The sequence below is a fragment of the Adiantum capillus-veneris genome, chromosome 23 (assembly GCF_014529385.1).
Source record: "Adiantum capillus-veneris isolate H3 chromosome 23, ASM1452938v2, whole genome shotgun sequence".
NCBI lineage: Eukaryota > Viridiplantae > Streptophyta > Polypodiopsida > Polypodiales > Pteridaceae > Adiantum > Adiantum capillus-veneris.
In genome coordinates, this window is record NC_140953.1 from 127,977,745 (window position 1) to 128,001,987 (window position 24,243).

Consider the following 24,243-nt stretch of genomic DNA (forward strand, 5'->3'; position numbering starts at 1 on the left):
GAAGGGAAAGATGTTCTTTGTCTGGGAAGGGAATCATCAAGCGGCCTCTTGGATGGAGAGCATAAGCGAGGTCTCACGTAATGACAAGAAGAAACATGTGAGGGTTTTGGCACAATTTATTGCCCCTACCCAGCAAAAGGAGTTGAGATTAATTGCTCCTCTTCAAAGATTGAACATGTAAATCTTACTTTCATTTGTACATTAAATTTTTCTTTGTCTTTGTTCTAATGATACGTCTTGAGGTAAATTTTTTATGGTTTATTGTTTATGTAGAATGAATGAAGAAGCAATCATTAAGACCAATCTCAAAGACTACTTGTATCATACAAGTACCATTTGTTCTTTAGATGGGTCTCAAATCACTGAAAATTTTACTGAGGCTGAACGAGTGTCAATGGAGAAAGCAAGGGCTCAAGAAGCACAATCAGGAAAGAGGGTTTGGTATCCTCTTACTCAGTCTATCCTTGGTCCCATGGTTTATGGGGTATGTACTTAAATTTGTTAAGATTTGGTAAGATTCTAATAATCTTTTTGGTTCTTGATACATTTTATTGAAATGGTGTATGCAGAATAAATGGAAGTCTGATTTACAGGTAGCATTAAATAAGATGCCTCTTACTTTGTCACAAGATGAGCGTGTGAGGGCTGAGATTCAAGCAAAGAGGAATGTTGTTAAAGCTTACAATAGACGCATGACTCGGGTAAGTACTACACTCTATTAAAAGTATAATAAAAAGATTTTATTTATTTATTTTGTTTGGTTATTGTAGAATCTATCCGTGGTGAATCTTGCTAATGGAGAAGAATGGTTTCTAATTTTATGGAGTCTTCCTTTTGAGGATGAAAAATTCAAGATTACAATAGAGAAACTCTACTCTATATCTTGTGCTACATGTTCTCAAGAGCTAAAGATAAAAATGCTAAAGCTTTTGGGAGTAGATGAGAACTTTCGCCAAAGTTTTGGAATGCCTTTGGGAGATCATTTCTATATCCCTTGGTTGGCCAAGTAAGTATGGATGGATCAAGTCTTGGATGATGCAAGAAGGCTTTTACAACAGGTTGTAGATTCCACACATGGAGTTCACAAGGTGGTTTTGCCTGTAGATGTTCACTTGGAGTCATATTTTGAAGACATTGTTAGTCGATATAGAGGAGTACCTTTTTATGAATTTCAAAAGGAGATGAATGTGGCTACTCCACCATCAAAGCATGTGGACTTGAAAAATTCTTCCCATCGATTGGTCTATAGGTAATTCCTATGTTATGCATTTTGCTAAGTGACTATTGTTGTACTATATATGTTCGTTTTATTTAAGGTTTATGTAATCATATTGTTGTCGGTTCTTGATGTATCTCATAAGAAGTAAGAAGATCACTTGCATGCCTGACATATGTAAAGCATGGACAATTATGTGTCCTCCTACATATAGTATGTACACCTCCACTATCTTTAGAGAGAACAATGATTCTGTTGGAGCCTTTCTTCTCACGGATTGGGAGCGTAAGCACTGCCCTTGGTGGATTGATATGAAGAAAGGTGAGTGTCTAGAAGAGGAGAGGGAGAATTATCTTCGTCATTTGAAGGGTGAACGTAAGTCCGACTCAGGGTCATTAGGAGAGATGACTGTTGAGCAAAGGAAGAAGATGGAGGAAGAGTTGAAAGCTCTCAAAGAAAAAGAAGATCAAGAAATACAAGAGCAAGGCAAGAATCGTGGAGGTCGTCCACCATCAAGCAAGGGTGGAATGTCAATCAAGGGTAAGTAAGTTAAATTGTTAGTGGGAACAATATGTTCTTGCTATTGTTTCTTTTGTTATGTCTTATTCTAATCATTATGGCATGGATTGATTTGAAGAAAAATGTGTTATTTTTTTGGCTATTGTTAGATACAAGAAACTTAGGAAGTTCTCATACCCAACATAATGTTGGAAAGGGAGCTTTGATTCATACACCTTTGGCTAGTTTCCATTCCATTCAAAAGAAAGGAGACATAAAAAATTCAAAGGTTTGGATTTATGATTACATTGATCTTGGAAAGGAGTTCACTGCAAGAAACTTCAAGGATGGTTTTGTGGTGATGCGAGAGTTTTTTGTTGGCTTGGGTGAATGTGAGAAGATAAGAAATGGAAAACCTAGTGCATGGAGTGTTGATGTTACTGTTATTGATCTTCCTACTGGTAAGAGAGTTTTCAATGCTCTCTTGTATACACCATGCATATACTTAGCTCAAATTCTTAACACTCAAATACAATAATTTTTCTTGTAGGTGGGCTTGTTCAAGGTTTTGATGGCATTCCTGCATGGAATGAGCTAACAGATGACCATGTCGAGTTTTCATTGGTGGTTGTATCTACAGTGATGGATGACCTGGGTTGGGTGCTTGCCCGGGGCGGTCACTTTTTAGAATGTATATGATATCACGTGAGTTAACCGGAGAGGATTATTAAAAGACCAAAATGTATAAAAATGTATACATACAGAGGGAGGTGGGGGTTTTTTAAATAGGCTCACAGTGTAAGTATAGTATGCATATTGGGGTATTATTAATTACCTCTTGAACGCACGTGATATAGGGGTCTTTTGATAAGTGACTGCCCCGGGGGTGCTTGTTCTTTGTCCTAGCACCGCTCTTAGTCTTGTGGAGCGCTTGGCCACACGCACAGTCCTATAGCTGAGTTTTAGGTGGATCATGGAGAGCTCTGAGCCATTTTCATCACGAACAAAGAATGGGCATACACAAAAGGTAATAAAGCATCCTTCAAAAAACATGAACAATTCTTTAAAAGAAATTTGATACATGCAAATTTGACTTTTTTATGCGTTGTTTTGATAGATGAATGTATTCTATGCTTTGGCATTTCACAAGGTAGGAAGTAATCCTTCATTTGATCATGAGAGTGCTCAAAAGGTTTGTGTGTCATTGTTTATTATTCAACGTGATTGTTTTTGCACTAAAATTCTTAAATGTTCATGCATAAAGATCATTTTCTTGCCTTATTTTCTTGTATGGTAGGTGGGGAGAGTCTTGCAACAAGATCTCTCAATGGAGATTATCAGTCACTACTTGCCATCGTCTGCTCGCACAACACGTAATGGCAAGAGTGGTGGGTGGAGAGGCATGTTAGAGAGGAGTGTTGTCCATATGCTATTGTTTGTAGAGGCCTTGTGCCCTAAAATAGGTACATGTTTGGAGCTTGGTGGTGGTACAGGGCCTTTATTAAAGGCGGCTATGCACACTTCTTGTGGTTGCTTGGTCGTGGAGAGTGATCTAGAGATATGTGAGGGATACTTGTCTCCTTTTGTACAGGAGTACTATGGTGCTCCGCAGGTTTCCGAGCTTGGAGATAGTGATGATAGCATTGATGATGTGGGGAATGATTTGGTTGTTAATGATGTGCCTTCAGACTAGTGAGTTTGCTTTATTCATTATTTTGTAGCACATAATTTTTATTTTTTATGACATTATTATCTCATTGTGATTGATAGTGAGCTACCTTGCTATGCAGAGGCAATGGCAAGGCACATGGCAACCACCTATTCATATGACCAATCACTCGTGCACGAGAGGCGAAGGCGAAGCTGTATCTTCATTGATGACCACGCAGATTTGGAGTAGTCTTCTTTAGAGTGGATCTTATTTTGCATGATCACTTAGCTTCTTTTTGGGTGTGAAAAAACTTGATTCTAGCCATGCAACTACTATTGTCTTTTAGTTTTATTGACTTCTAAACTTTGAGAAATATGTATTTGGGCAAAACATTGCCTAGACTTTTGGACTACATTAAGCTTGTTTTGTCTATGCAAACACTTGATTATGGGCTTGCAATATGCTATTGTCATTTGGTGTAGAGCGATGTTTTCTTTGAAGCCTCATAAAAATGCTACATATATGGACATAACAATGCAGAGACTAGTGGACAATATCGTTTTGTCAATCTTCTTGTCATTCATTGATGATTGCTCAATATTAAGATGACACTAGCTAATTGTTTATTGTAAAATGTACTCTTTTCTTGTCACTCATTATTGAGTGCTCAAAATTGGGATGACATTAGGGTCTACTTCAAATAACTTAGAAGTATTTTCTGTGTGTGCACGGGTGCATATTTCCCCTCAAAAATGCCTCCCATTCTCGGCCTCTTTTTATAATATCACGCTTGACACTCGTGTAAAATTCATTCGTAATGTGTGGCTATAGCATGGGCTTCGTGAACTCATGGGCTTGTAACACTAGATGTCAATTTGAAAAGACATATCTAGTTAAATTTTCATGACAATTGGAAATTTTTTGAAATTGTATGATTGCTTCAAAATCCTCATGTGAGGTCTCTCATAAGGAGAGAATGTTTTTTGTAAAATAGTCCGTTATACAAACAAGAACCTGGCCGAGTTTTTAAAGGAAAATACATGAACTTGATATAGTGCTTAGATAGGGTTACACACACATATGCAAGGTGGAGTGGTGACCCCTTGATCCTAGTGATTAGTAAGTAATGCATGAAAGTTTGTTCTGACATATACACATGCATATATATTGGATTAGTTGTACATGTGATGTCTATGAGGTTTGCTAAAAATTGTTGATTTGTCTCATCATTTCACTCTACAATTCCCTCCATGAGTTAGTTAGTCCACTTCTAAAGATGTCTAATTATGCGTATCTAAATAATTATCCACATCAAGGTGGAGCGGTGATCCCTTGATGATTTGATCATTTGAGCATTTGATGCTAGTGATCCTTGCAAGATATAGAACTCTAAATTATGTAGAACTTTATTAAAAAAACATTGTTTAAGCTCATTACAAGTTAAGAAATATGCATGCACACATCCACATATATGCGTGCACACACACACATAAACACACTTACACTCACACATGTATATATATTTTCATATAGAAACATACATAAATTGTTCACTTTTATATATTGCTTGAGTAATTCTCTTACTCGTGTTGCTCATGAAATTATGCTCTCATGACTGACGTACTCCTAGACGGTGAATATCATCGCTAAAGTTCGTGGAAATAGCAATGTCATCTTTAGAAGTGTCCATGCTAGATGGTGAACACTATCCCTAAAATTAGTGGAAATAGCAATGGCATCTGCAAAAATGGCCATGCATCAAGATTCAACCAATGATGATAGACAATTCAAGGTATTCTCCACAATATAGAGAAAAATTCTTCTCTTTGCAATGTTTGTTCCAAGACTGACCACAAAATAGAAAGTCAAATAAAGTGAGATAATGGCCATGCATGAATGAAGGAAACCAATGCATAGAAAGCTATAGCTCACTCTCGGGGGGTTCACCATTTAGTACCCCCCTATATAACGTGCGTTCGCGGGGTATTAAAAAAACCCCTCTTTTAACATGTCTGAATGAAAAAAATGACCCCTTATTTTAGGAAAATTTTCCAAAATTGAATATAAAAACCACTTATTTTAACGTATCTCTGTTAAATTGCCTAAATTTTTTGATTTTTAAAGCCCCTCCTTTCGAACTCACGTTATACATTAACGTGATTACATAGTGCACCCCCCGAGAGCTCACTAGACTCTCAATCCATGCACTCATATATCTTAGTCTCAACAATCAGGCCCTTTTCCTTGCGGGACAATTTTGCATCTTAAGAACCAAAACTTTTTCAAAACACTCCACAATGCATGTACCATACCAAAACATGAGTGTAAGACAGAGGGGACTGACACCTGGAAATAACCACCCACCCATGCCCTATACAGGTCCTTGGCCTTGCCATTTATAGGACCCCCTTTACCGAATTTCCGTCATTGTCTTGCCCGTTCTTACCCTAGGCCTTACATTACTCCTCCCTTGGAGAAGCATTTTTGTCCTTGAAAACAAAAGTGGTGATATCTGCATAAGAGCACTAATGTTTTTCACGGTGGCATCCTTCATGGATCCAGCCATCCATTGGACTGGAACACGGTTTAGTAGGAGGTTGAATGAAATCAAGATAAACCTCTTGATTTTCCACATTATTGTCCCTTTGCAACCATTTTGTGTACCGGCCCATATCCAACATAATGTGTAAAATCCATTTATAACTCACTAGAGTATGCTAAACGAGTTATACAACTAAGAGGTGTCTAAAAGTATATCTCTTCTTACTTTCCATGAATCTAGCGTGCTGACATAACTCATCAAGAAAGATGAGAAGTTCTTGACTTGTTATCTTCATCTATAAACAACACCATCATAATAGGTGATCAACTGAGGACTAAACTTAGTCACAACATGCTTTGCCTCATGGCAAACAAATTCCAACTAAAGAGATAACATTTCCAATCGGATTGATCGGTGCTAATGTATGCACTTAGCATATCCTTTAGCACAAGATTAACAATTCTAGATGACTAGCAGTATTGAGGTGTGTTTCCCCACCATATAGAGACTATCTCCAAAATGACTGGAACAACCAACTTGGTTAACTTGAGAGATTGGAAAAAGTGGAAATTGATAAATTGTAAAAAGTTTTAGTCAACTTATCTATCACTACCCAAACTGATCCATGACCACTATTGGTGATTGATAGACCCACAATTAATCACACAGAGAGGCCGCACATAGAGTGCAACATGCTTTAGAATCTACTAATATCATGAATGCGCATGTCACTCCAAAGCAGCCTTTGCTAGACACTAGGGCCCATAACATCTTGTGTGCATGTATTTAGCAAAGACAAATTCAAACCCGCATATTGATGACCATACTTGCCAATACTTATAGCTAACTTTATGCTCACATCCTAGAGGGAAAGGATTAAATACTTTCCACGTAAAAGTTGTGCTAACATATTTTCACCATAGCAGAATGTGAAAATCAATCACATATAGGTACGAGATGAAACATGTTCATTACATAGCATAGTGTACTACATGTGTAAACAACTATCCGTTTAAGTTGCTCAACATTACTAGTAACCTTAACAAGTCTTACTATGTATCCAACAATTTTTGGACACTGAAAGTGTTCCTGATATAATATGCTATGAATGGTCTAACAAAGAGATGTGACTAGCACCTAGGGACTCTATCATAACACATAATTGTAACACATAATGGGCACCATAGCCAATCCCAGAGAATTATGTTCTCCGCATGTGGAATATGTCTCATATAAGGATGTCCAAAAAATTTGACATCCATCAAGTACGCGATGTACTTGTGTGTGGAGGTAACTGTAAACTCTCAACGACATGAGTGAGAGGGACCCTCATAATCCTTGATCCACAATAGCCAAACCAAACTCCATGTGTTCCTAAGCCATGTTGTTCCTCTTGTGACAACATGTGACAAACGAAACCCTACCATGTAGGTCCATAACAACATAATGTAGAAATGTATCGGGACACTACGACCTAAAATTATTTCCTCCTACATGACCTTATCATGTCTTTGAAGAGCTAAATGGATGAAATCAATCAAGCTTATATATCCTACTTAGAAAAGTCAATCAAAGAATATTAAAGCATGAAATAAAACCAAATCATATGCGTGCCTCTAGAGGTTGACCATAGCGTTCACTTACCCATATTCAAGTGCACTTTGCAAACCTCAAAGATACAACCTAAGAGGTGCCTTACCAAAAAAACTAGACTTAAAGAGTGAGTATGTTCTTGACTTCTTAAACACTAAATGAAAGATTAGCAAAAATAATACAGTATTGAACCGGTAATCATCTTGGTTAGACTTGCATGTAAATTACTCAAACTAGTAGTCAATGGGGACTTACATGGTCTACCGTGTCTAATAGTGATTGGAATAAACTTGGGAAATTAAACTTGTACACTTCCCCTTGGCCATTGTATTCAATTCTAGTAGCAAGCCATTGTATTTAATGCTAGTAGCAATAGTTTGAACTGATGTCATATGTGCCTTGCATGATTGCACTAGCATGGATACATCACAGCTCATCGTTACCAACTGTGAGCTTATACACTCTATTTACCAAACTTGTGCACCATTATCTTTGATTTAAAGTCAATGGATAGTACAATGGCACAGAATAGAAGCCTTGCTTTGCGTTAATTTTGTTAAACACTTTGCTTTGCACAACGGAGAAATCTTTTTCAAATGAAAACTGAACGATAGAAAAACAAGTAGAACTTGAAATTGTCTAACCTTGTCGCCCCTCTGAGAGCTATTTCCTTCTCTTGAATCTGACTCATAGCTATGTATGCTAAGAATTTTAGAGATGTCTATGGATGTGATTTATATGCCCTCATGGATTGGTTTATTTCCACCTCCACTATAAAAACTAGGTAGACATGCTGCCAAGTTTCCCCAAGTTCGTATGCTAATAGCATATTCCGGACTTTGGAAACTTCTAGGAAAGATGCACAAAAGTGAAGCCTTACTTCGCATAAGTTCATCGAAAAGATGATAAAGAACAAGGACAGAGAGCTCATAGCTGACAGGTGCTCTTGTTGACACACGGATGTCAAAGGAAAATAAAATCGATCATGTCGAGCTTTCATAGAGAACTAGCCTTGCCAAATTGTACAAATTATTGAGAATCATGAGATTGCCCAATATTGAAAGAGATAGCTCAAGAAACATAGCTATCAAACTTCATCTAAATGCAAACTCTACTTGACCAAGGCAACCTTTGTTTGTCAAGTTGACATGGTAAAAACCTCTATAAGATCATTTCAAAATTGTAAATTGTTTACATGTGTTGAATATAGCATGTAGCTTTTCTTTTCAACAAATTTCTATGGAATTGTTGACCTTATCGAGTAGGATACCATATTCAAAGCATAAAAATACCTACACTAATTGCACAAACAAAGCATACCTGAGTTGCCTAATACTGCTTGCATGCACTCGTTTCCAATTACCTTGCAAACTCGTTAGATCCGACTTGCTGAAAATAGGCTCATCATAATCATTTTTTATTACATCAAGCTCAAAAAACTTGCCTAGGATCCATGCCCTGGGAAATCCGAAACTCCAACTAGAGAAAGAGATGTCTGGTGGCTTCTTGGAATAGTAATTAATAATCGACCTTGTTGAATATCCTTTCCTTATAAGTCATGAGCCATGCCTGACTTGCTTTTACTACTAGGAAACTTTTCCTATATTCATTAGATATGATTAATCAACTTTTAAAAAATTAAAAGAAATCCCTCATTAGTCTTTCCTATCTTGTAGCCCATATGGCCCTTTAATGATCCATGGTTGCTCATAGCCAAAGCCCTAGATTGGAGATGAAGTTGATAAGATAGTCATTCCCTTAGATTTCTCTACATGATATCAATGCTTGAATCCACAACCTCAAAGATAGTGGCATAACCATAATTGTCAAGTTTTGACCATCTTGCATGCTGCACCCTAGCCCTTGACATAATCCCCCCTAGCATGCCCTTCATAGGCCTTGATTTTGTCAAGCCATGGGTTGTCAAATCTATGACCGTGAACTATACAATCCCAAAGGCTTTGACCTTCCAAATTATGCATCATAGAACCTAAACATTTTGTTTGTTGAGGTTGTAATGCTTTAATGGCTTCACTCTGGCTTGCCCAATCTGTCCAACTCTGCCTACTTTCTTGAGTCCTTTTTGTGCCACTGTGGGCATGGCCTCATCTTGGGAGGTTGCCCCAAAATAAGGCACCCCTTTCTTGCTGAAAAAAGAAAATAAGGCACCCCTTTTTTTTACTCTACTACGTTTTTTAATTTACAATGATGGTGTTGAAGCTGAGAGAGAAGCGGTTGCTGCAAATTTGCACTCACCGTAGAAACGAAATATGAAGTACTCTTGAGGGCGGACACTTTTGGTAGCATGCCAATCTTAAACCATGCAGCTCCAAGTTACACCCTCCTTGTAAGGGGCCTTGCCCATGCAACATGTCAAGAAGAGGATCTCCTCCATAGGGCACTTGCCCATGCCCCCCCCCCCCCCCCCCTCTCTCTCTCTCTCTCGCTCTCAATAGAAATCATGCGACCTACCTTGGAGGATTGAACATGAGTCTCTCTCTCTCTCTCTCTCTCTCTCTCTCTCTCTCTCTCTCTCTCTCTCTCTCTCTCTCTCTCTCTCTCTCTCTCTCTCTCTCTCTCTCTGCTAGAGATCATGCGACCTACCCTGGAGGCTGCTAGAGATCATGCAGCCTACCATGGAGGCTTTTCAGAGAGAGAGAGAGAGAGAGAGAGAGAGAGAGAGAGAGAGAGAGAGAGAGAGAGAGAGAGAAGAGAGAGAGAGAGTCAAGGTAGCTTCACGCCTGCGTTTCCCTCACCTCCATGACTACCCCTTCTCCCTCCTGAGCTCTAATACCAATGTAAGATAGAGGGGATTGGAACATGCAAAAAACCACCCAAGCATGCCCTATATAGGCCCTTGGTTGTGCTATTTATAGGACCCCCTTTACCACATGTCCGTCCTGGCCCTTGGCTTGTTTGGTATTACCCTAGGCTTGACAATGAGAAATTCTAGAGTTCTACAACCTAAGATATTTGAAAGATTTAATTGAGTACTCACCAGTTGGTACCCTATCAATAGTAGAAGGGAGAGGCTCCTTAGATGTGACACTAGCTCTCATTAGATCTTTAACCTCTCTTTCTCTCACCAAACATGCCCTACAACCATGTCTATCCACCATGAACATGACTCTTATCTCCCAAGATGTGTTCCTTTGCAAGAGATGTAAAACACATTTGGCCTGGATTAACAAAAAAAACCAAGAAATTTGTGTTACTTGTTGTGACAAAAGTTTCCTCTTTCTTGCTAGCCCAGTCTGAAACTATAAATGCTCCCACTTTTTAAGCATGTAGAATGGGTTGACAATCAAAACAACTAAGCATGCACGTGGATTGTAGAATATCCTTCCACGATTCATGTAGAGTGTGTGTTCATCCTCTATCTCTGTCTCAATTCCTACCTCATCCATGACCACATAAGGGATGGCATACTATGGGCAAGAATCCTACGGGCCACCAAGAGTATTATGCTAAACTAGCAAAAAGATACTATGGTCCTTTTTACATGCTTAAGCAAATCACGGAGATGGCTTATCAATTAATGTTTTGCATGAGAGCCTACGTCATCTTTACAAAGGAGCGCCACCAAAAGAAGCAATAGTTGCAGACCCTCCAAAAATCGAAGATCAAGAAGAAGTACCTCAATGTGAGTTCATCCTATGACATAAAGACAAGATATTAAGAAAAGGTAAGATTATTCCATGATGTATTATTAAGTTTAAGAACTATCATTTTAAAGATGCTAGATGGATGCAAGGAACCTAGCTTAAGGATAATATGATCCTTGTAAATGCTTACAATGATGCCTTAGAGTAAGCTCAAATGAACAATGTTTTTGTCTTTTAAGACCCATTCTCTTTCTTTTATTGTGCACAAAATTTAAGAAGTATACATGCTTAGGATCATGTATGTAGTGACGACATCTCCCAAACACCAAGTAGAACTTGTCACTCTACTTTGGAAGTATGATATGGACTAAAGAGTAGACATGCTTGCGGTAGCTAAGTCTCCCAAGCACCAAATGGATTAGTCATCCATCTTGGTATGAGTCTCTGCCCCTTTGTCAAGAGGAGCGGAGTACCTTTGATAGGTCTCCAATCTTGAAAAAGAAAAACCAACGGACATTGCCTTAGCTACTACGTAGCCACGAGCATGAACCGTTAGTGAAGAATTGGTCCTATCTCACTATGGCGGAGCGTGACCACCATAACCCTATCTAAAAACTATCTATAATCAATTATACCTAAAAGTATAAATCTTAGAGTGACCAACCTGTGCACTTCTTTCCCCATGTTTCAGAAGCACAGCCGCCAAGGCTTGTCTCTTTTAAGATTTATGACTAAAAAAAAAATTCTAGCGTTGGAAGTTACCCGACTCATCGGGTTCACCTGCCGTCCATAGAATGATACCGTCAGGGTATCATTCTTCCACTTTCCACACCACACTCACCCTTATTTTATTATCTAATTACTACCACATTGTTTAAGCATACATGTTCCTTTACTTTATTTATGATACTGGTTCGTTCAAACAGCCCTTCAAACAGTATTCAAACAATAGTCAAACAAGAAGTCTTCCAATTTTAAACCAACAACCCTTGGATTAGGTTCACTCAAGAATCTCTATTGGCGCTATTATGTCCAATCGGTATATACATTATTTATAAAAACCCTTGTCCTCATGAGAGTCCCATACCGCTTGACAAGTACTCGTTGTGCTAATCTGGACATCCTCCCGCCACAGCAACAACGGTGCCAATCTGGGCGTCATCCTCATGCCACGGCAAAACAAAACTGCAATATCCAGCTGGGCTAATCTGGGTGTACTCCCACCATAGCATCAGTGGTGCCATCCTGGGCGTCATCTCACACCTCGACAACTACCACATAATGCCAGCGCTAATAAGTAGAGAGACTTGAGAGAAACCATACCGAAGATTTTGGACAAACATTCTTTCCTATAGCAACCAGTTTAACCAGACAATCTTTCCTACTTGTCAAACATATGCCGAGTTTCTTGGGGTTAACCCCCTTGGTTTCGATCCGTGTTTTCTTTTAATAAGGTAAATATTATATTTCTATGGTCTCGCATATGCAATGATGCATAACTTGAAACTGCAATACTAACCTGTACCATAGCTCCGATTGGGCCGATTGGTGGAGACATAGCTTGTTCCGCAGGAGTTTCACCATTACTTGTACCAGCTTCATGATCATTAGCGCTGGGTTCGAGCACACTTTGGAGCCATTTTTTTGTACTACACTTATATTATACACTTAGAACTTTAAATTGGTCAATTTCCCTAGTAATCTCCTTGTTTCCAAAGAGAGTCTGTAATTTGAACCCTCGCCAACTCGGATTCACACTTAGTGTCGTTGTTCTACATCTAATTTCTATACATCAAATATTTGCTAATCGTAATTAATCAAAAATTAAGTGTGTAAACTACGAGTGAAAGTTTAGGATTGCATTACTTTTATGCATGACATTTCTAATCCAATTCTAACTTCCATTTCTATACTTCAACTAAATCAATTTTTAATATTATTCAAAATTCTACTTAATCTAATTGACAATAAAATTGTTGAATGATAATTTCATCATGTATAATAAGAATATGATGAGTTCTCTTATGTATTAACTTTCAATTAACTATACATAAGTTAATAGTGAAGATGTACTAACTAGAGAGAGTAGGTATACTTAGAGAGACTAGAGTAAGAGAAAACATACACTCACATCTTTTCTAAAGTTAATTGAATCTTACTAATCTATTAGGGAAATTAGAGTAAGAGATAGCACGCACACACACATATCCTTCTTAAAGCTAATTGAATCTTACTAATCTATTAGAGAAATTAGAGTAAGAGATAGCACACACACACACACACACACATATCCTTCTTAAAACTAATTGAATCTTACTAATCTATTAGAGAAATTAGAGTAAGAGATAGCACACATACATCATTCCTAAAGTTAATTGAATGCTTAATTAATACGCACCTTATTAATCCACTAGAGTTTTTTCTCTCTTAGTGGTTTGTGGACGCCTTCTCTCTAAGAGAAGTGGCAGCACTTAGTGAGCACTATAGAGGCAATCTCTATGTCTAAAGTGTGAGCATGGATGATCTATTTATAACAGAAAAGAAAACGTCCAACTTTTTTTCCCATTTTTTTTTTTATTTTTAAAAATAGTAATTAATTTTTTTTCCAAAAATCATACCCACGTTTTTGGTACCCTTGTGGTACCCATCAGCTTGACCACTTTGTCATTATCATCAAAAGATAAGGCCACACAACCCCCCCTCATTAAGATTAGTCAAGACTAGCCTCTCCTTTTCATGTGACAGTGTGTCTCACTTTGTCCCCTCCTATGTGAGTCCAGGTGAGTCCATGTGCCTTCATTTGTCATCCCTCTGTATTCTTTTGTCTTTATAATAATTTTATTTATTTCCTTAATGATAATTTACTTTACATTTTTAAGTTAAACTTTACAGACTTATATTAACTTTACGGTAGTAAAAGAAAATTCTACAATCATTAAATAAGTCTTGCAATAAGTTAGTTATTGATTCATATAGCTAAACATGTCAGAAGTTTGTAGCGTAAATTTTAAATTCTAGGTTTTCTCAACCTACGATTCATAATTTAAACTCGAATATCTTAAATAATGAGTGATGGTTAAAAAAAATCAAATGCGTAATAGAACTTGTGTGAAATTCGAAAGTAGAGACCTTACAATCTCCCCAACTTAGAATTTGAGATGCCCTCATCTCAAGAACAGTGAAGGGTAATCCTTAAGAAAGGTTGTCTCATCTTCCCAAGTAGCATCTTCTATCGGGAAATCCTTCCATAAGGTAAGATGTTCTTTGATGGATCTATTCCTAAGCTTTCTCTCCCGAGTTTCTAGGATAGTATCAGGTTGGAGTTGTAGAACATCTTGAGCAGGTAAAATGATTTGCTCATCATCAAGGACATAGTCAGGGTTATATACATAAGGTTTTAACAGACTTACATGAAATACATCATGCACTTTGAGATGAGAAGGGAGTTTTAGTCTATAAGCTTGATCACTTACAACTTTGATTATTTCGTAAGGTCCACAATATCGGTAGCTAAGCTTCTTATACCTTCTAAGAGACAGATTGCTCTTTTTGGGCTTTACTCGTAAGAAAACTTTGTCACCTTTTTTGAAAATCCGATCAGATCTTTTTAAGTCAACGTACTTCTTTTGTCGATCTTGAGCCGCTTGAATATCCCTTCGAATAGCTTTGGTTTGAGATTCCATTTCTTCAAGCATTTTCTTTGAGGCTTCTACCCTTATAGTGGGGTCAGAAAAGTTAAGAGGTGATAAACATTCTTGACCATAGAGAGCATTAAAAGGTGTCATTCCAATACTTCTATGAGTAGAGGGATTGTATGCATACTCTACCAAGGGTAGGTATTGAATCCACTTGCGAGGTTCTCTATTGCAGTAGGATCTGAGTATGTCTTCAATTACTTGTTTAACTCTTTCAGTTTGACCATCAGTTTGAGGATGATAAGCAGTACTAAAACATAACTGGATTCCAATAGCTTGAAACAATGATACTCAAAACTTTGAAGTAAACTTGGCATCACGATCGCTGACAATCCTCTTGGGTAAACCATGAATTCTGAAAACCTCCTTCACAAACAGACGAGCAATATCTGAAGCTGTAAAGGTTGTCTTGACTGGGATTAAGTGAGCCACTTTAGTAAGCAAGTTGGCTATGACCATGATTAAATCATAGCCAGCTTGAACAGAAGGAAACCCGGTGATAAAGTCCATGCTAATACATTCCCATTTCATTTGGGGAATATCTAAAGGATGTAATTTACCTGGCATCTTTAGTATTTCTGCCTTAATCCTTTGACAAGACAAACACTGCTTGACATAGCGAAGGACATCACCCTTCATACCTTGCCAATAGTAACTTCTGCGAATTGCATTGGTTTTTTTGGCATAACCTGGATGTCCTGAATTGGGCCATCATGTGCTTCATATAGGATAGCATTCCTTAGGGTAGAATCCTTAGGTATACATAGTCGATTCCTATGGTAAATTTTCCCATCTTCTAAGGAGTAATGTAGAGGTTTAGGCTGATTTGATGATACTCTCTCTTCACGTAGGATACTAGCAAGCATCTGGTAATTTGCATCTCTGACAGCAGCATCCGAGACCTTGTCCAAAATAGGGTTGTTAGCCATGGAAATTGCCCCCAGAAAAGCTTTACGGCTTAGGGCATCTGCCACAACATTATCCTTACCTGGTCTAAATTTAATATCAAAATCATATTCGTGCAAGAGCTCTATCCATCTCCTCTGTCTCATGTTAAGGTTAGGTTGGGTGAAAATCCACTTAAGACTCTTGTGATCTGTTACCAATTAGAATTTTCATCCCAATAGATAATGTCTTCATAGCTTGAGAGCGTGAATAACTGCTAGCAATTCTAAATCATGTGTAGCATAATTCACTTCATGAATCCTAAGCCTCCGAGAAGTATAAGCTACAAGCCTTCATTCTTGAGTAAGGACTCCTCCTAATGCAAGGTTACTAGCATCTGTGATCACCTCGAATCTTGGGTGAAGTCTGGAAGTTTTAAGAGAGGTTCTGAAGCAAGATACTCCTTAAGCTGTTTGAAGCAAGATTCATGTTTTTCTTTCCAAAGTATCGTAGCTCCTTTCTTTAGCAAGTCGGTTAGTGGTGCAGCTTTAAGAGCATAGTCCTTTACAAAGATCCTATACCACCCTGTGATACCTAAGAACCCTCTGACTTCGGTTTGTGAAGTGGGTTGAGGCCATTCCACAATATCTTTGACTTTGTCAGGGTCAATAGAGACTCCTTCAGGTGAAATGATAAACCCTAAGTAACAGACCTTAGGGGTAAAGAAGGTACATTTGCTTTTCTTTGCATACAGCTTATTTCGGCATAAAAGCTCTAACACTTTCCTAACATGTCCTTCATTCTCTTCTTCTGATTTTGAATAAATTAAGATATCGTCAAAGAATACTAGGACAAAATTGTCCAAGAATTATCTAAAGATATCGTGCATCAGACGATTGAAAGTTGCAGCAGCATTCGTAAGTCTGAAAGCCATCACTGTAAATTCGTAATGACCATAACGAGTGTTGAAAGTTGTTTTGGAGATATCAGCCTCCTGGATTCGAATTTGATGATAGCCAGATCGAAGATTGATCTTTGTGAATATTTTGGCTCCTTGTAATCTGTCCAGCATCTCACCAGTACGAGTAATTGGATATTTATTCTTGATGGTAACCTGATTTAAGCCCCTATAATCTACGCAAAGTCGAAGAGAGCCATCCTTTTTCTTTTGGAAGAGAACAGGTGCACCCCATGGAGATGTACTAGGTCGGATAAACCCTTGCTCAATCAACTGCTTGAGCTGCTCCTTGAGTTCTATAGCCTCTGGAAGTGACATCTTGTATTCCGCTCTTGAAACTGGTTCACTACCTGGAAAAATTTTGATTTCATGGTCTAGCTCCCTAGGTGGTGGTAGTTCAGAAAGTTCAGTGGGAAAAACATCCAAAAATTCTTCTAGCCACATTGGTTCAGGGTTGGAAGAATATTTTTCTACTTTGTTTAGCTTGACTACAAAAATTTGTTGACTCTTGCGTAACCCTTTCAAAAGACGATTAGCTTTGACCAAGTAAGCTTTTGGTCGTCCATTCTGGCCTTGAATAGTGACTTCTTGACCTTGGTTGTCCACAAAAGTAACACTTCCTTGGGCACAATGGATATTGGCATTATGACTGGCTAACCAATACATTCCAAGAATTTCGTCATAGATTCCTATGGGTAAGGTTCGAAAAGTAGCAGAAGTAGAGTATTCTCCCAACTTGAAATCTATTTTTCCTACAGTGTACTGAGATAACGCCTCCTTTCCATTGGCTAATTCAACTCTCATCTTTCTTGCAGGGTGTTGATTAAGTCCTAGCCTCCTTAAACATTTAGGTGACAAGAAAGAATGAGTACTGCCACAATCAATAAGAAGCTCAAATTTTTCACCTTGGTGATTTGTAGGTGTTTGAATGATAGCATATTGTTGTCTTGCTCTTGGGTTATCAATTGCAGCATGTAGAGTTGCTCTTTCCTCTTGTTCTTCTCCCAATGTTGGTTCTCCTATGATAGCATTCACTCTGGCAGCCATTCCGCGCCCTCGACCTCGTCCTCCATTTCTTCCTCCACGATTTATTATTTGGCCTCATCCTCTAGCTCGATTAGGTGTATTTGTTGCGGAGACTCGCCTAGGACATACATTCCTAAAATGTCCTAGCTCGTTGCATTCATAGCATCTAAGATCTGCATTTTGAGCTCCATTTGCTGAAGCTGCAACTATTGGATGAGTTTGGTGAACTGGGTGAACTTGCCTTTGGTTCCACATCATAGGCCGTCCTCTTCTTCGAACATTCCTTGTATTTCCATTTTGTACCCTTTGAGAGCTTGACATCTCTTTAGCTAAGGGTTTAGCTCTTAAAAGAGCATCTTGCAAATTTACAGGCCTCATAGCTTCTAGACGTGTATTTAAAGGAGCATTTAGTCCTTGGCAAAAACGGTCTACTCGTTGATCTGCGGTCATTGGCGGAGCATAGCGCCTAAGAGTTACAAATTTGGAGTAGTATTCTTCCACTGTACGATGAAACTGACGTAAGTTGAAGAATTCATTCATCTTAAGGGATTCGTGTGCAGGTGGAAGATAACGTCCTTTGACAGCATACTTAATATCTTCCTAAGTTTGAGTGTTTTGAGCTACTTGATTATCTTTGCAGTGTTGTTTCCACCAAAGCTTGGTATCCCCAGTGAGACGAAACATAGCCAACATTGCTTGGTTATCGGGAGTAGTACCAACAAAACAGTAAAAGAATCCTCCATCTCTTCGAGCCACACTTCTGCATCGCGCTCAACTAGGGTTCCTTCCCCTTTGAAAGAGGGAAGTTTAGCTTGCTTGAGAAGTAGCTTTTTCTCTTGAAGAGATGTGTACACCGCACTCTGTGCAATATAGATTAAGTGAAACTTTATTGGATACTCTAACTTTAATCCACTTTAAGGCAAGACTTGATCAGACAATAATACAAACAAAATATAATATTAATCCAAACTTTATTTATATACATATTATTTGCTACCAAGGTTGGTAGTCTTTAGGTACAAGGATTGTAATGTCTCTATATTTTGAGTTTAGTGACTACAAAAGGATAGGCTAAAGGATCAAAATAATAAGTTTCCTTTGACCCTTGAAAGCTACAAGATACACATATGGGTCGAATCCTACCACCATGGACAACTTTTGTAACTTGGTTATAGACCCATTGAGTCTGAGATATCTTTTCTCCTCCCAAGGTAATGATAGCATCCGGATTCTTAGTACCAATGAAAAGATAAACTTCGATGACTTTTAATTCCTCTGCCCATCGAAGTTTCTTGGAGTTGGTATCCATGTCAGCATCGATGGTATAGATTCCTCCAGATGGACTCCAGTTGATGCCCCATACTCTATGCACCCTTGGGATAGGTGGTGCAAACACCCTATCCAAAATCATCATCACCCTTTTTCGAAACTGATAATTTTGTGATTGGCATGCATTTTCAAACATGATGGTGAACACCTGGAATTTGTGGTAGGTTGAATGAACATTTTCCTGTACCAGGAAAGTTTAGTCTTCAATACCATATAGAAACTCAAAACAATCTTTCTAGGTTCTTCTATTATTTCAAACATTCGCATCCTTCAACATCCAAACATCAATCTAAAAATCTCCCCAAGCTTTAACCTAGACTCTGATACCAGTGTGAGGTCCCTGCCCCTTTGTCGAGAGGAGCGGAGTACCTTTGATAGGTCTCCAATCCTGAAAAAGAAAAACCAACGGACCATGCCTTAGCTACTACGTAGCCACGGGCATGAACCGTTAGTGAAGAATTGGTCCTATCTCGCTATGGCGGAGTGTGACCACCATAACCCTATCTAAAAACTATCTATAATCAATTATACCTAAAAGTATAAATCTTAGAGTGACCAACCTGTGCGCTTTTTTCCCCATGTTTCAAAAGCACAGCCGCCAAGGTTTATCTCTTTTAAGATTTATGACTAAAACAAAATCTAGCGTTGGAAAGTTACCCGACTCATCGGGTCCACCCGTCCATAGAATGATACCTTCAGGGTATCATTCTCCCACTTTCCATACCACACTCACCCTTCTTTTATTATCTAATTACTACCACACTATTTAAACATACATGTTCCTTTACTTTATTTATGATACTGGTTCGTTAAAACAGCCCTTCAAACAGTACTACAAACAATAGTCAAACAAGAAGTCGTCCAATTTTAAACCAACAACCCTTGGATTAGATTCACTCAAGAATCTCTACTAGCGCTATTATGTCCAATCGGTATATACATTATTTATAAAAACCCTTGTCCTCATGAGCGTCCCATACCGCTCGACAAGTACTCATTGTTCTAATCTGGACGTACTCCCGCCACAGCAACAACAGTGCCAATCAGGGCGTCATCCTCACGCCACGAGAAAACTGCAGTATCCAGCTGGGCTAATCTGGGTGTACTCCCACCATAGCATAAGTGGTGCCATTCTGGGCGTCATCTCACGCCTCGGCAATTGCCACATAATGCCAGCGCTAATAAGTAGAGAGACTTGAGAGAAACCATACCAAAGGTTTTGGACAAACATATTTTCCTATATCAACTAGTTTAACCAGACAATCTTTCCTACTTGTCAAACATATGCCGAGTTTATTGGGGTTAAGCCTCGTGGTTTCGATCCGTGTTTTCTTTTCATAAGGTAAATCTTATATTTCTATGGTCTCGCATATGCAATGATGCATAACTTGAAACTGCAATACGAACCATAGCTCTGATTGGTCCGATTGGTGGAGACATAGCATGTTCCGTAGGAGTTCCACCGTTACTTGTACCAGCTTCATGATCATTATCGCCTTGGGTTCGAGCACGCTTTGGAGCCATTTTTTGTACTACACTTATATTATACACTTAGAACTTTAAATTGGTCAATTTTCCTAGTAATCTCCTTGTTTCCAAAGAGAGTCTGTAATTTGAACCCTCACCAACTCGGATCCACACTTAGTGTTGTTGTTCTACATCTAATTTCTATACATCAAATATTTGCTAATCGTAATTAATCAAAAATTAAGTGTGTAAAGTACGAGTGAAAGTTTAGGACTGCATTACTTTTATGCATGACATTTCTAATCCAATTCTAATTTCCATTTCTATACTTTAACTATATCAATTTTTAGTATTGTTCAAAATTCTACTTAATCTAATTGACAATAAAATTGTTGAATGATAATTTCATCATGTATAATAAGAATATGATAAGTTCTCTTATGTATTAACTTTCAATTAACTATACATAAGTTAATAGTGAAGATGTACTAACTGGAGAGAGTAGGTATACTTAGAGAGATTAGAGTAAGAGAAAACATACACTCACATCTTTTCTAAAGTTAATTGAATCTTACTAATCTATTAGGGAAATTATAGTAAGAGATAGCACGCACACACACATATCCTTCTTAAAGCTAATTGAATCTTACTAATCTATTAGAGAAATTAGAGTAAGAGATAGCACACACACACACACTTATCCTTCTTAAAACTAATTGAATCTTACTAATCTATTAGAGATTAGAGTAAGAGATAGCACACATACATCATTCCTAAAGTTAATTGAATGCTTAATTAATACGCACCTTATTAGTCCACTAGAGTTTTTGCTCTCTTAGTGGTTTGTGGACGCCTTCTTTCTAAAATAAGTGGCAGCACTTCGTGAGCACTATAGTGGCAATCTCTATGTTTAAAGTGTGAGCATGGATAATCTATTTATAGCAGAAAAGAAAACGTCCAACTTTTTTTTCCAAAAAAAATAATTTTTTTTTAAAGAATAATATTTTTTCCCCAAAAATCATACCCGCGTTTTTGGTACCCTTGTGGTACCCATCAGCTTGACCACTCTGTCATTATCATCAAAAGATAAGGCCACACAGCCCTACCTCATTAAGATTAGTCAAGACTAGCCTCTCCTTTTCATGTGACAGTGTGTCCCACTTTGTCCGCTCCTATGTGAGTCCAGGTCCATGCGCCTTCATTTGTCATCCCTGTGTATTCTTTTGTCTTTATAATTATTTTATTTATTTCCCTAATGATAGTTTACTTTACATTTTTAAGTTAAACTTTACAGTCTTACATTAACTTTACGGTAGTAAAAGAAAATTCTACAATCAGTAAATAAGTCTTGCAATAAGTTAGTTATTGATTCATATAACTAAACATGTCAGAATTTTGTAGCGTAAATTTTAAATTCTAGGTTTTCTCAACCTATGATTCATAATTTGAACTCGAATATCTTAAATAATGAGTGGTGGTTAAAAAAAATTCAAATGCGTAATAGAACTTGTGTGAAATTCGAAAGTAGAGACCTTACACTTGGAATGATGTCGTAGGGTAAAAAGGGATCCTCTACCCGCTAAGAAACATGGACTATTGACTAGGCTTTATCTTCTCTACCTCATAGTCGAGGACGACTATGATTTCAAGAGAGAGGTAATATCATAAAATCTATTATCTAGCTAACCCAAATGATTTTCTCATATTAAACTGATCATTTAATGTGGGAGAATAAACGAGAACAAGAGTTAGAATAGAGACATGTGCTTCTTGTTGGGGGTTCCATCGATGCAATAGCTCCAATGACCAACAAAATTGTCAATACGGAGGGATGAGCTACCCGGATAGGGCATGGAAACAATCACACTGTTAGTGAGCTAATTGTGGCAACACAAATGGTTAACTCTACGAGGTGAGCTTCTTGGCCGATGGAGGAGCTAAGCCAAAATGAAGGGCAATCTCCATATCCACTTCTCTTCACCTCCAATCAACCCAATCACACACACTACAATTGCAAGACGCACACAACGCTAATCCTATCATGCAATACACTAATCGCAAGCACACACACATTGATCTATTGAGCACCACACTCCAATCAAACCTACGTGCATACACAAGCAAAAGAGGGAAATCACACAAGATTAGAGAGGGATTAACCACTAATTAGTGTAGATCTAGCTAATCTAAGCATCATAGGAAATCATAAGAAGCATGAGAGAGGCATACTGAGAGAGAATGAATCATTGATTAGTGTTAATCAAGTCTCATGAGCAAGGAGAAGCTCAAGGACTCCATAGCCACACACCTCAAGAGCTCTCACCAAAGAGTGCTCTCAACAAATGATCTTGAGAACCCTAATTTCTTTTAGACACTGCTTTATATACCTAGGGTAAAATATGCAATGTTCGAACACCCAAGGCCTTTAGGGCTCCACCACTTACTGTATCTGCAACCTAGGCACAATAACTGACCTATTCTTTACAACTTGGAACTCTCATTGAGCCCAAAAAACATTAGAAATATTACAATAGCTTGAAAATAAATCGGGAATTTACACTACGTGACCATTTTGGAAAAATGTGAAAAATGTGTAACTCCAATCTTTTCTGCTTCTTTACTTTGATCTTAGATGTGCATTCGTATGTCTTCGGTCTTTAGCAGCTTTTGTTAACTGACGTTGACTCAGTTAACACTTCTAGACCTATCTCAGCAGGGGACCAAAAGGAGAGATGATTGGATTTCAATAGGGGTCCAAAAGGAGATGGTCTACCAAAGTGAAATGTGCAATAAGTGCTTCTAGACTTATCTCAGCAAAGGACCAAGAGGAGAGATGGTTACATCTCAATAGGGTTCCAAAAGGAGGTAGTAGATCAAAGAGCAACGTGCATCTGATGGAGCTTAAAAGACATTAGGGTTAGACTCATTAAAGACCTCCAAAGGTTAGTGTTAAAAGTCCTCGGACCTTAGGAAAGCTAGGGCTGTGCTTGAGGTGGGAACCCGGCCCAAGCTTGAGGTGCTTGTCATGCTTGGTGACTAAGGTTCTTGAGGTTCTTGTCATGCTTGATGACTAAGGTGCTTGAGGTGCTTGTTGACTAAGGTGTTTGAGGTGCCAGTGTCGTGCTTGATGACTAAGGTGCTTGAGGTGCTTGTTGACTAAGTTGCTTGAGGTGCTTGTTGACTAAGGTGTTTGAGGTGCCAGTGTCGTGCTTGATGAGGAAGGTGCATCAGAAGATTCCCATGCATGGGGGGTAAGGTGCTTGAGTCAAAAAGAGACCCTACAAAGGAGGGGGAAAGCCCCAAAGTTAGGAGAATCTTTGACTTAACCTCCCACTCACCCAAAGGGCACCCCCTTTCTCAAGGGGCACATAGACACATGTCAAGCTCTCCCTATGCTTAGACACATGGTGTGCTTGAACCCTATTGGCTTGGCTAAAGAGGGGTCCATTGAGCTTCTAGTTCAATTCAACAAATTTCTAGATATTTTCAAGTTTTCTCTCTGAAAGGGGTAAGGAGGACACTTGTCCAAAGGCTACCCATGTTGCTTGAAATGCATTGTGCATGTGATTGGCTAGTCCTAAAAGGGTCTAATGAGCTTCAAGCTTGAGCTACAAGGCAGGGGTATTCTTGGGGGTATACACCCTCTCACACACTCATTTTTCCCACATTCTCACTTGGTGAAAGTGGAAGAAATCCATCTCCTTCTCCAAGCTTGTTGAGAAGTTGAGAGCCTACACCAACACTCTTGGCTATGGAATGAAAATCCAACCAAGAGCCA

The 24,243-nt window shown here is 38.4% G+C and overlaps 1 pseudogene; it reads left to right on the forward strand.

The window, feature by feature from the left end:
• The first annotated feature begins 917 nt into the window (after nt 1-917).
• LOC147428521 (uncharacterized) lies at nt 918-3,614 on the forward strand (annotated as a pseudogene).
• Nucleotides 3,615-24,243: the final 20,629 nt, after the last annotated feature.